At 46.0% G+C, this 10,735-nt stretch overlaps 1 protein-coding gene across 3 annotated transcripts in view; it reads right to left on the bottom strand.

Annotated features, from left to right (window-relative positions):
• PWWP2B (PWWP domain containing 2B) overlaps positions 1–1,556 on the bottom strand; it is a 32,727-nt gene extending 31,171 nt beyond the window's left edge. Inside the window, exon 1 of one of the 3 annotated variants that reach the window (XM_081912757.1) lies at positions 1,325–1,556. The gene's annotated coding sequence lies outside the window, so the exon portion shown is untranslated. Of the gene's footprint in view, positions 1–110; positions 246–573; positions 655–1,324 lie in introns of those variants that run through there. The other 2 variants (XM_081912754.1, XM_081912756.1) reach the window with 2 other exon arrangements.
• Positions 1,557–10,735: the final 9,179 nt, after the last annotated feature.

Genomic DNA, 10,735 nt, shown 5'->3' with positions numbered 1-10,735 from the left:
TCTGCACAAGTCAGGAGAAACCTTACATCCGCCTGGCCACATTTCAAGCCTCGTAATTAACCTGACAGCAGATCTATCTATTCAGGGTGCGATCCTAGAGCCACACTTACCTGAGAGCAAGTTCCATTGAACTCAAAGGCCTCAGTTGCTGAGCAGACATGTATAGCAGCACTGCAGTCTCAATGGACTTTCTCTCTGCAAAATTATGCTCCTGGGCTTCTCGCAACCGCCCCCCCCCCGCCGCTGCTTCAAATGATCTTAGCCCAGACTGCAAGCAGGAGCATCGAGGATATTTATGGCCACGCTTTAATCATTTTCTTTTTCGGTGGGAAAATGATTTTGCTTTATTCGAAGTTATCCCACCGTCTTCTGCAGCCTGGATCGGATTTTATTTGTTGTCGTTGTCGTTATTATTATTATTAAAAACGGCTACAAAAACGTTAAAAAGGCAAGATGGGCGCAGGGGTGGGGGGAAGAGGCTCCCAAGCAAGTCTGAATTAAACCTTTTCAAACGAGACTAATCGGAATGCCCGGAAATAACGAGGAGGAGAAAGTCTGCGGCTCTCACATTACCTGAGCGATCACTGTCTCTCTTCAGCCCCTTTAACCGTGACAATGTTTGACAATTCAGCGAAGTTACTATGCGCGGCGTTTCGTTTCCACCACGCTCCCCCTAGCGGCTGCTTACTGGCATTGCCTCGGTGGCCGCTTGGAGAGAGGCGGCACCGCCCCCTCCTCGCTTGACAGGCGGCTTCTGAGGAAGAGGATTTTCTGACCCGAGATTGTGCTCATACATGTTAAAAATTCACCTGTGCAATTCTTAGACCTCTAAATCAGGAGCCAATGCTTCTTCCGGTATGGTTTATGTTCCTGCGTTGCAGGGGGTTGGACTAGATGACCCCTGGGTGACTCCCAGCTCTAAAAATTCTGTTTTCCTATGCGCACTGGGCTGTTCTTAATGTGGGTCCCTCTTCTGTGGGGGGGAAAAAGCTTACTGCGCTGGTGCGCCGTATCCCTCTCCGGGTGCAAGGCTCTTCACAATCTGGATAACCTCTGAATGGGGCATATTAAAACACAGCTAAACCTTAACTCTGCCTTCGCCAACGCGGTGGCCTCCAGATCTAGGGCTGATGAGTGTTGTAGTCGGAAACATCTGGAGGGCGCCACGTTGGCGAAGGCTGCCTTAGGTATGCAGGGCAGGCACGCCCCCTTCTCTTCTGCCTGCTCCTGAACACATTCCTAGCAGAGGATTTGCAAAAGCACCGCCCGCCCACTCCAAAACCCTCCAACAATAGAAGTAAAAGAAAACGGCCAAGCTACTTACTGCAGGGGTTGGGCAGACTTTAGGCTTGCGGGATCTTCTTTTTTCCCTGTTACCACTGAAACTCTGGAGATCCACCCACGGGAGCCAGGTGCAAAATGCTCAGGCAGCGGACAAACGCTTGGAACTACGCTTGCACATGCTCAGAGCAGGACTTTCTGATCAATACCAGCAACCAAGATCACAAATCCTTTAAATTAATGCAGAAACTCACTCTTGGTTTCTCTCTCCACCCCCACCCCAGTCTTCTTCTTCTTCTTCTTTTAGTTTAAGGGTAGGGAAAGCTTTTTAGACAATTGGAAGCCGATTGCTTAATCCATTTGCAAATCACCCAGAGATCTTCTGCCCACCTCCAGCTATTGAATAGCAAATGATAAATGCTTGTTAGGGGGGGGGGGGACGGGACGCCCACCTGCAGAAACTAGTGAACAGCTAAACTAGTAAATAGTGGCTTAGTGATAAACTTTGAAATGCAGGGGCGCATCCTGACAGCACTTGCCACGCAAGGAATGTCACTCACACACACAAACAAAACACACCAAAAGGCAGCCTGTAGCATAATACCCAGTTTATTAGGGTCAGCTCTCCTATTCACAGGGATGCGGGTGGCGCTGTGGGTTAAACCACTGAGCCTAGGGCTTGCCGATCAGAAGGTCGTTGGTTCGAATCCCCGCAATGGGGTGAGCTCCTGTTGCTCAGTCCCTGCTCCTGCCAACCTAGCAGTTCGAAAGCATGTCAAAGTGCAAGTAGATCAATAGGTACTGCTCTGGTGGGAAGGTAAACGGCGTTTCCGTGCACTGCTCTGGTTTGCCAGAAGCGGCTTAGTCATGCTGGCCACATGACCCGGAAGCTGAACGCCGGCTCCCTTGGCCAGTAAAGTGAGATGAGCGCTGCAACGACTCGACCTAATGGTCAGGGGTCCCTTTACCTTTACCCTATGCACAGTTTCCTGGGGAGTCTGCTCCATTGAACACAGTACTGCAGGGCTTTTTTCCTGAGCTTGTAAAATGTGTTGACATCCCTTTGCCATACGCAAAGCATCTTCTATTAGTTGTCTTGTTTCTGAGAATCAGGGAATTGTAGAGTCGGAAGGGCCCACCAGAGTCATCTAGTCTGAGCCCCTGCAATGTGGAGCTCGAACTCACAGCCCTGACATCTACTGGGTGAGCTAGATTCTCCCCACCCCCTCCCAGTAAGATCAAACCTTGCTACTGCTGAATTTCTGTCCTCACCTTCCTTATTTTGGTTTTTATAATGCTGTTTCAGAGATTTTATTATACGGTTTGATTGCTTCCATGCTATATTTTTTTAAAAATAACCACTGCATGTACCAGGAGACACACACGCAGCAAAGGAAAATATCACAAAACCAAGGCAATCTACAGTTTACATGCTTTCTCAAAGTGGAAATGCTGTCTTGTTTAGGGAAAATGTGTTAGCCTTTCCCCTAATTGCCCAGTATGCATGTAGCCACTATGCTATCATGTAGCCTTGTGGGAGTGACGAAGCTTTCTCATTCCAGGGATTCCAAGCTTCTGGGAGCCAGATACCAGATTTTTTTTTTTTTGCGGCTGGAGCCAGAGACAAAAGCGGGTGGATCAACAGATGTGACTACAGTGGGCACACAAAAGCCAGATGTTTCTACATGCATGCATCTCTCCATCCTCCAACCTGGCAGGTGTGATCACAGCTCATGTCCCAGCAAGGCAAATGTAAGGAGGATGCTGAGTAGGTAAGCAGGGCCTGGGGAGAGTCCCCAAGGGCCAGGCAGAGAAGCTGGGGGGGGGCACATTTCCACACCCCTGTCACATTGCAGTTACTTTACTTGGAAAGTGGAAAGGGACAAGCACGGATTTTCCAAAACTCTTGGTCACACAGTGGATAAAGGCAAAGGACCACAAGGAGTGACGGTCATTGGTGGCTATTTGGTCATTGTGGTCTCCTGTGTGTTTTGAGATGCAGTTCCCTGTCTCAAAGCCAACAGAATGTCATTGTGCCTAGGAAGCTGGGTAAAGAAGGAAACAGCGGTTAATATCCTGTTCCAGCTGAATCTGGTAACACCCACAAGGGCATGTTGTGTGTACACAAAATACATATTCCATTTGTGTAGGAAGGTGCTCTTTTAAATGCTGTTTCCATCTCTGCTCCACTTCCTGGTTGCAACTGATTTTTATCCCTTTTTGAGAGGGGCAGCTGCATCTCCAAATGCCTCTTGGCTTAATAGTCTTATGTCAAACAGACATAGTCACAGCGTCTGAAGTGACAGAGCAAACTGATCCTTGACACTGTTGTAAGTGAAGCAGCAGAGATCTTTCCATGTGTAAATTAAGGGTTAATTCTATTAGGGTTAAAGTCAACTAACCAAGAGGGGTGGAGGTGCTGTTTAGCAACCAGGCAGAGTGGCATGATGTGTGCTGGGGTAGCTTGGCTGTGGCGTTCTGAGGGAGTTTTCCTCTGTATGTTTGCTTTAATGTCTCCCTGCTATATACAAGGCCTGAAGTAGGAAAGACATAATCTCTCCGTTCCTTTCTCCTCCAGTTATACACTGCTTTGTTTAAAGCTTGCTCAGTGTGGTGTTATCAGGTCTTTTCTCTCCCTGGATTCCATCTGTAGATGTGGCTTTGCTAACGGACACCAACCAAAGGAGTGGCAATACCTGGGAAATTTGAAAGACCCGATCTTCCGGAATCTTCTTCCACACCCTCCTCCCCAGTGGATTTATCTGAATGGGAATTGAGCAAGATCGCAGCTGTGCTCTTGCTCAATGACTGCATTTCATGTAAACGCAACAGGGTTTGGATACAGAAAGTTCTTGGTGGATTGTGCCCCCTGCAGTCACCAGACCCTTCCTTTGAGGAGAAGCTCCATTGCTCACTCTGACCAGGCTGCTCCGTCGCACTTTCTCTTCTGTTGCTGCAGTGGAATCACATTCCTTGCGAGTCTGTCCATGTTGCTGCATAGATATTTGGCAGGTGCTGCACAGCACACGGTAATAACTTTCCCTGCGGTTGCTGTGCAGCCACAGCCATCAACATTGCTCCTTAGCAGCAGAAAACAAGGCAACTTGCTTGGAGGGCAGCACATTTCACACGGACTAGCTCCAACAATGTCTAAACACTGTTCCTAAGCTACCACAAAGGGGACTTTGCGAATGTAGCATAAGCTTGTGTTCCTCTGAAATCTATTCTCACGCTTGGCTTCCCTCCTTGGATTAAACCCAGAGAACACTTAAGAACAAGATTCCCGCTGCAGATTCTCATTTTATGGATGATTTATATCACAGGCAACTGAGGAGGTTAGGATGGGGAAACCTGTGGCCACACCAGATGTCAGTGGACTAGATATCCCACCTATTATGCATTCAGTGGTCTGTGTTTGCCTGAGCTTGAGTCTGGACTAAGGATTCTGAGCTCCTGTGTTCTGATTTGATACATGATGTCCAATCATAGAACATTTCAGAATTGGCGCCTCTGCCATTGGACCTTGAACTCTGAGTTGTGATTCGCAGCTTGGAAGTTTAGACAGCCAATCACTTTGGGAGTGGGAGTGGCCCAGGCTTTCAGGAGTGTATATAAGCAGTTGCTTTGCCCCTGTTTCCCAGTTATGTTGTTCAATAAAGGTTCTTGCTGTTATCGCTGTGTCTTGCCTCGTGGGAGCCCACCTACAATTCACCACCAGGGCTATTTTTCTAGAAAAAGAGGTGTCAGACCTCACCTTGTTCTCTTATAATGGCAATGGCACTCACTCAAGAGGTGCCAGAACTGAGTTCCAGTGATCCCACCGTGTATTTTTATGTGAACTGCCCTGTGATCCTCAGATGAAAGGCAGTATATAAATTTAATTCATAAATAATAATAATAAAACAAACCATTCCTGGGCATGCTGGCAGGAGCTGATGGAAATTGAACAACTTCTGGAGTTCAACAACATGTTCCCCATCCCTGTATAAAGTGACTTCCAGCATGTTCCCAAGCATGTTTACATAGAAGGAAGCCCCGCAGGCCTCTATGGGGCCTGCTCCTTAGTTCATGTCCTTAGCAGGACCAGTCCAACCCTCAGACAGAGGAAAGCCATTTCAAGCACCAGGTGTGGCGATCAGGGACTCGAGTACAGAGATAGTGCTGTGCCCCTCAAAGCTAGCCTACTGACCTCAGGTGTGGTCAGTTCAGACTTCTGGCCAGGATGATCTAGGTCTCCCCTGGCAGCTTACTAGGGGAGAGATTGTGTTTGTGAAAGAGGCAGGGGTCCCATTCACTTTTGCCTGCAGTCCTGCTCATGGCTGGCTTCAGCCCTGACCACGGCCAGCATGTGCCCCCGCCCACCAACAGATTACACGCAAGGAAATGCAGCCTTTGAGAGAAACAAAAATGTTGCCCACACTTGGAATAGATAGCACTAAACTGAAGTGTACAGATAGCCTGGTCTGGTATAAGGCAGCTTCCCGAGCAGGTATGGGGCATTAGAATTCCCAAGAAGATGGCCAATGCAATGCAACTAGCACCCTAGGGACAAGTGCATCAACATTCCAAGCCACAAGAGACCTCAAAAGAAAAGAAAAGAAAAGATTCATTCATTTCACTTGTACGACACTTTCCCACGCACAAAGAAATTATGCACGAAACGGCTTACAACAAAGAAACAGGGTGCATTTCAAACAAGTACTACCAAAGCAATTTCATAATAATGTACAGTCAAACCACAGTTTCCGAACGGCTTGGTTCTGGAACGTTTCGGCTCCCAAACGCTAAAAACCCAGAAGTAAATGCTCTGGTTTTCGAACGTTTTTCAGAAGCTGAACGTCCAACATGGCTTCCGCTTGTGTGCAGGAAGCTCTTGCAGCCAATCAGAAGCTGCGCCTCGGTTGTTGAATATTTTGGAAGCCAAAAGGGCTTCCGGAAGGGATTACATTTGACAGCCAAGGTTTGACTGTAGCAACTATTTCATTAACATAGCAAAGCAATAACCACTATAATAGCATACCCCAAAACCCACATTCCAATACTATAAATATGACAAGATTACTTAGACAATGCACAGCATCCAATAGTAAAAGTAACAAGGGAGCTTCACAGTTTCACCACACTCCTAGAAACAACCCCCCACCCCGCAATGGTGTTTCTCTCAGTCCCTCTCCAGCCATAGGTCCTTATCAGGCTTCCAAGGGCAAGAGGTGAGAGAGCTGGAAACACCCCTCCCATGATGTTACTCCCTCCAAGTGAGCTTCCCTGTCACACACTCATGTACAGAAATACTAAACTGCTTGTGAGCTGTGCTTACAGGGGTCCACTTACCTGCAAGGGATGTGTGTACATTTGTGTATGACTGTCTCATGTATCTACTGAATGCTGGCAAGAATGAGTAATGAGTAATACAGTTCCTACGCCCATCTCCATGCCTAGTGTTGTTACTTTAATGAAAACAATGTGCCTGCTGTATATTTTGATAAACTAGACCAGCTTTTAGCTGGTTTTAAACTGATCTGAAAGCTCATACTTTCAGAGGAGTCTTTTTTTCACCTACCAAGGAAAACTGAAATCTACAATGAGCTTTTTTTCTAAAGGCTAAACTTATTTTTTCATAATCTGGGCTGAGTCTCTCCCACTAGCTTGATCTATATGATGCAAAACTATAATTATTTGCAATAATTATACTATAATAATAATTATTTTTTTACTCCTTCTCCAAAACTGAAGTTTAATATAGCTTGCTGTGGCCCCCTGTTGACTGTTTTACAAACAAATAAAGGTGGCATTTAAAACCCATGGTTAATAACATCCTACAATGATATGAAAACAGGTTTTTTTCCATTGGCAAAACTTCAATCTGTTATACCTAGCTCTTGCACATCATGCAAATGCAGGAGGCTTGCCTGACCCCATTTCAGCAGAAGCAGCAGAAGTGTAAGCCACACACAGAGAGACCTATGCCCTAGATTGAAATGAATGGGGAACCTACACATCAAAGACCTCCTGTGCACCACAGAGCACATGGGAGTCTGTATCAGTGAGCATTTAGACATTAGGTGCATCTGGTGTCTAAATGCTCACTGATCCAGACTCCCACATGCTCTGTGATGCACAGGAGGTCTTTGATGTACAGGTTCCCCATTCATTTCATGTTTTAGGATTAAGGTGTTAGCAGTGTGCTTGCTGCCATTCTACCTTGATGAGTGATAGAGATATTTAAATATATCAAAACATGTCTATATTACAGCCTCTAGATTTGCATAGTCACCTGGCAGCATCCCTCCCGCCTCTTAGTTAGCCCAACCCTGGAGATGTTTTTATTTTCTGGGAAACGCCCAGTGGGTTGGTTCCAAAAGGGCTGTTCTTTCTCATCCTCCCCTCGCCCCATCTTCCACGAAGTATCTCCAGAAGATCAAGGATACCCCAACCAGCCTGGGCTCCGTCAAGGGGATTGAAGTGGGAGGGGGGCAGAGGAATCACTTTAAATGAATGTATTTATTTAGGTATTTCCATAACACATGGAACTGTGGTCACAGGGCTGCATACAACTTCTTAAAACACATCAGTGCATATTCCTAAAACCAATTTGAAGGGCAATGCGAAGTTAAACACTGCATAAACTAACATAACACATGAAATTAACACAAAACAGCAAAAGGTACAATACTAAACTAAGCTCAGACAGATTGCACCTCTTCACCTCCCAAAGATTGGTAAAAGAGGTATGTTTTCACCATCTTCTTAAAAAAGTATAATGTTGGGAGTGCCACTTCTGCAAAGTGTCTCTGGCCAATTTTTGGCAATCTGTCCCCAAACAGTCACTTCCTTGTCACGGCTCATCCTGTTGTTCAGGAAGATCCCCCGACCCTCTGGAGATGTTTTGGATGTGCAGGGAAAAGAAAAGTCTGCCCTCGCCGCCAGGCTGACCTTTGGATCCAGCACAATATTCTCTAATCATGTGCACACAGATATTCAAGGCAAGCTATGAGCTAAGCAATGTATTTATATGATACATCATGATAAAACATGGGCGGGTACTGACTCAATTCAAAATGGATGCTCCCACAGGGGAAAAAAGCCAAAGTATAGTTGAAGGTTTTAGTAGCTGAGTAGGAGGGTTGGTTAATATTTAGCCTCCGGAAAACTGCCTTTGTCACTCCCGAAGGCAAGGGAATGTTGGAATGCAGCTGCAATGTCTAACCATTTCTGCATTACATCACTGTTCAGTCCAATGCTGTAGAAATCAATTCTTTTTAAGGACAAAGGAAAATAAGCAAATGATTAGAAATTGATCCCAGAACAGAGAAACCAAAGGAAACACTGAGACATGCAGAGTTAATCATGTGGCAAATTTAGGTTGCCCATAGCTGACACCAGCAAATGTACCTGCATTTTATTTTTAAGATGTGGTTTTATACACATGCACGTTTGGGAAATGTATCTAAACTTAGGCCGCTCACTAAAACCAACAGCTGTTTGAGCACGTTGCAGTTAATCGATGATTGCAATTAGAATCAACTACATCAATTAATTTGCAATGAATGAGCCGCAACAAACAGTACAGTCAATGGCTCTCTAAAACCACCACCAGATTTGTACAGTTGCAAGAAAAGGCACTTGTGGATACTTTGGTGCTCTCCTGATAAATTGTGAGCTGAGCAGTTGACCTCTTTGTAACTTTGTTATTCATATGTTGCAGTTCCTTGACGAGGTCAGTAGTGCTGTAGGCCTCTTGTACCCCTCTGCCCTCATATTTTACTGAGGCAATGACCCTGTTCCTGGGCTGTACAATATCTGAGAAATGTTCCCTAGGAGAAAACATTTATCTACACAGAAACGTACCAGGTCAGGGTTAGAACCGTTTTCTGTGCACAAGGCCTTTTTGTACGGAGGACCGCTCAATGAAGTCACCCCTGCTGGCTGCCTGAAGTTCTGTAGCTCTGACACCTTAGTGAAAAGTAGCCCTCAGTACGTGGAAGGTATCTTAAGCCACATCTGCACTATTAGAGCACTATTACACCATCTTAAGGGTCATGGCTTCCCCCAAAGAATCCTGGGGGCTGTAGTTTGTTAAGGGTGCTGAGGGTTGCTAGGAGATCACTGTTCCCTTCACAGAGCTACAATTCCCAGAGTTCCCTAAACAATTCTAGGAATTGTAGCTTAGGAAGCAAGGAGTTAAGACTCAATGGCCTATGCAGCAGTTGATGGTAGGTGGCCTATGATGGACAGAAAAAAGAGAAGGGGCATTCATAGCTGGGACACTTTGCCCTGGGCGATTGTTCTAGCTGGAACCCTACGATGAGACCCTCTCTGTCAGCCTTCCCCAACATTGCATCATAGAATTGTAGAGTTGGAAGGGATCCAATGGGTCATCTAATCCAACCCCCTGCAAGTTGGTGACCTCCAAATGTTTGGAACTACAACTCTCACCATCCCTGACTATTGGCCATGTTGCACTGGAGTCTAGGAAGGTTTGGAGAGGAGAAGGCTGCTCTGTGCTGACCAATGAGTTACTGCTAATGTGTTCTGCAGGCAGAAAACCAGAACTGACCCATGACCCAACCTTCCAGTATGATTTAAAGCACATTAAATGTCTCAGGACCGCAATACCTCAAGGACCTCCTCTTCCTATATGAACCTACCTGGACTCTGTGATCATCTCCTGAAGCCCTTCTTCGTGTGCCTCCTTGAGCGGTCGGGAGGGTGGCAACACAAGAACGGGCCTTCTCTGCAGTGGCTCTCCCCAGGGAAGTTACCATGGCACCTTCACTATACAACTTTAGGCGCCAGGCAAAAACATTCCTTTTTAACCAGGACTTTGCTGACTTGATCTACATCCTATACCCTTTTTAAAATGCTGGCTCTTTTTGTTTTATTGGGTTGTGTTTTTTGTTTTTGTTTTGATTTTATGTATTTGCTATTTTATGTGAACCGCCCTGGAACCTTCAGGTATAGGGCGGTATAGAAATTAAATAAATTCATAATAATAGTAATAATAATAATTCAGACTTGGATATGCCTTGTGAAGTTTCCAGAACCAGCCACATGCCTTCTTCTGGATGTAATTATCAAAGCTCCCCTCTCTGCCGACTTGTTTTAGGTGCTCACCTCCAACCACATCCAAAATGCTGAACTGGGCAGGCTTAGACATGCAATACACAAACCCATCCAGGAAGCCAAGATGATGTTATGCAGTTTCCCAATCCCAATAGATGGGAGATCAGGAACAATTCTACACTGGGGGGACGAACGCATGGGAGCTTTTTAGCCTGAGGACTGCATTGCCTCAGAAGCAGCATTCTGGGGCTACATGCCAGTGGCGAGCAGAGCCAGAGACTAAGAGAGAGTTGGCCAGAGCAAAAGTGGCAACTCCTACCTTAGTACATTTCAGTCATGCCATGAGGTTTCTACACATACATCTCTTAATACAGGCAACCGAGAGGCACTG

This window comes from Podarcis melisellensis (genome assembly GCF_964234715.1).
Source record: "Podarcis melisellensis genome assembly, chromosome: 5".
In the NCBI taxonomy this organism is placed as follows: domain Eukaryota; kingdom Metazoa; phylum Chordata; class Lepidosauria; order Squamata; family Lacertidae; genus Podarcis; species Podarcis melisellensis.
The sequence above is the reverse complement of the archived record's forward strand: the minus strand, read 5'-3'. Positions and strand labels throughout refer to the sequence as shown.